Here is a 2,886-nt window from a genome sequence, read left to right as displayed (position 1 = left end):
TCAATATACATGGATCATCTTTCATAGGCTATTTATGAAATGACAATGGTTGTGCGTTGGGAAACAGGTTTTTTACTGTGTTCCTGAACACAAAATAACTCAGGCTCTATCTGCAGCTGAGGCACAGAGTGACAGGAGCCTGTTTTGAAAGTTGAGCTTCAAAGAAAGAAAATAAAGCTTTTTGGACATTATCAACAGTCTGAATGGAAATGACAGCAATAATTATGTCGTGGCCATGACGTAATCATTGTGTGCCCACAATAATTTTTTTCTCCATTGTCACTGAATGGGCCCCGTAACTTTATCACATATCAAAAATAAAGCGAATTCTGCATTGATGTTCAAAATGTTTATTCACTTATTAACAAGCTTGTCCATCTCCAAGGTGGAGACTGTCTGAGATATACAACAGGGAAATTTATATATATATATAAGGTGCAAAAACACTCATTGAAGAAATTTTACTCCCTCATTCCCAACCACACCCCTGCTTCTCTTCCTGCAGGTGCATGTCTACTCCCTGCTGTTCTCACCAAATATTTTCTGCTAAAAGCTCCTAGAACATCTCATCTTAACGCTAACGTGGTCGCCAGGCTGCAGAACTGTGGCACACCAACCTGAGCAGGAAGAGGACACATGTAGCACACTTGCATGCTAATGTTACATGTTTCAAGTGTCAGTGAAAAGCACCTTGTATTAGTCAGTATAACCATGACAGTGAAGCATAGGCAGTGGAGCATTAGGTCAGAACCAAACAGCACCAAGAGTCTGCTGTGTCAGAGTGTAGCAGTTTAAAAACCATGATCACAGTCGTACAGCAAGTGTCCGTTTGACTCAGTGTACTGTTGAAGGGTTTGAAATGTGCCTTAGAGACATTAGAGTATACACACACACACACACACACACACACACACACACACGTTTGTTTTTCTATCCTTGCTTGATCATTACCTGTCCTAAACCTAACCCTTAAACTATCAATGTTCTGCTACATTAGGACCCCAAAAGGATAACTGGTCCTAACAAGGTAAATGTTTATACCAGAAAATCTTCAGAAAATGTCACAAACACACACATATCTGTGCTGCAGCCTTGCTCCTGCCCTCTATCAATACAGTAAGACTATTTAAAGAAGCACAATTACTTCAGCAGAAATGGATTTTGAAAGTTTCTGCAGCTAAAATTGGAGCATTTGATTAGCCTAACACTGATTTAAAACACTTTTTGTAATTTGACCTATCCTGATCTGCTTTCTTATWATCAGATGTATTTTATTTTTACTGTCTTTGCCATAAAAACAACAGTTATGGATAGCAGTGATAATTTGATGGAGTATCATACACAGTAATAAATTAGCATGTAGTGGTGTGAAAGTGAATGTTGTACGGTTCTGATGTCCTGTTMATCACATTGTTCTGTGTTTTGTCCACAGTGAGACCATCAGCTGTCAGTGCCTCACCATCTTGATGACATTTATGAAAGGACACCTTTGAACATTCGTGTTTGTAATGTTTCATGTTGTGATGACAGATTATTTGTGCAAACAGGGAAAGTTTGACACATTCCATGTGCAGTAGCAGTACGTAGCAGTGTGTAATTCCTGGACAGAGAACAGTGGACCTGATCGTCTTGCCGACTTGTAAAGGAAATCAGGAGTTTTTACTGTCCAGTACTCGTGGAGTGTTTCCTGAGGAATTCTAGTGGGATGCTGTGGGAGCTCTGGGTGCTACGCAGTGGTGTGCATGGTATTGCTAATCCACTAACAGAGAGTAGCAAAGCTAATGTTTCCTTTAGTGGATTAGCGTTTTTCATAATTTTGGTTTTATTAATTCAATTCAGTTTTATTATATTACACCAAGTCACAACAATTGTTGTCTCAGAGCACTGTACACACAAAAAAGATGCATCTAAAGAAGCCAGCAGACTGTGCCAAAACTTTGCTTCATCAAAGCCTCCCATCCTGAGCAGCACACCAGCAGCAGCAGAGAGGAAGCCCTGTGGGGTAAGAATCCTATTTTTCTGTTTGTAGCCTTCTGGCTGACACTGGCAGTAACACAGCGCCAAGCTGTGGACGTAGCGCAGCGCTAGGGCTAGGTTATAGTTGTGTTTGGGGTACTCTAGCACGCACACTTGCCAGCAGTGGAGGTGTTTATACTTGACGCTTACGTTGTTGTAGTATTCTCAAAAAGGRCATGTGGCAAAACACTTTATCTTATGAAACGTAGGAGAACAAAAGCTTGGCGAACAAACAAACTGTTTGAATGGTGCCCCGCAMACTCAGCCTTTGCGGCGTTAAATCTGGAGGCGCACGACCACGATACGATCACGCGCCRGGACACAGGGGCAGGGGATGAGAATGTGATTGCGTGACTTTTGGCTCCATGTTCAACACGTCAACCAGGCTTCAATATTACATCTGTGAATTTCAGCAAAATCTCAGGCTTTGGTTATCCAGTGCGAATGCGCCACATAAAAAACAGATGTAGGAAAGTAATTATTCATTWCATGGGGTCCTCAGATAATGCCTATCACGTTCGAATAGGACTCAAGCTCACTCTGTGTTCCAGGGTTGCTCYTGTACGGTGGGTGACCTTATCTGTGGTGTTCATGGACAGGATCTAAAGACATATCGTATTTATTCAAGTATAATACGTAAAATTTAATCCATAAAATCATCCATAAAGTTGGGGGATAGTATTATACTCGGATAAATATTTTTACTTGTGTATTTTGACTGAAATATCGGCTTCATTCACAAAATGCCTGAGTCCAGAAATGAGACCGCGTCATAAAAGCAGTTGAAACGAGCTTACCTCTGTGCTTCAGAGCGAGACAGTAACAGATCCAGGCAGGCGACATGATGTGAAGGGGGGGGGGGGGGGGGGG

Source organism: Austrofundulus limnaeus, unplaced genomic scaffold (genome assembly GCF_001266775.1).
Source record: "Austrofundulus limnaeus strain Quisiro unplaced genomic scaffold, Austrofundulus_limnaeus-1.0 Scaffold169, whole genome shotgun sequence".
NCBI lineage: Eukaryota > Metazoa > Chordata > Actinopteri > Cyprinodontiformes > Rivulidae > Austrofundulus > Austrofundulus limnaeus.
This window is presented reverse-complemented; position numbering follows the sequence as displayed.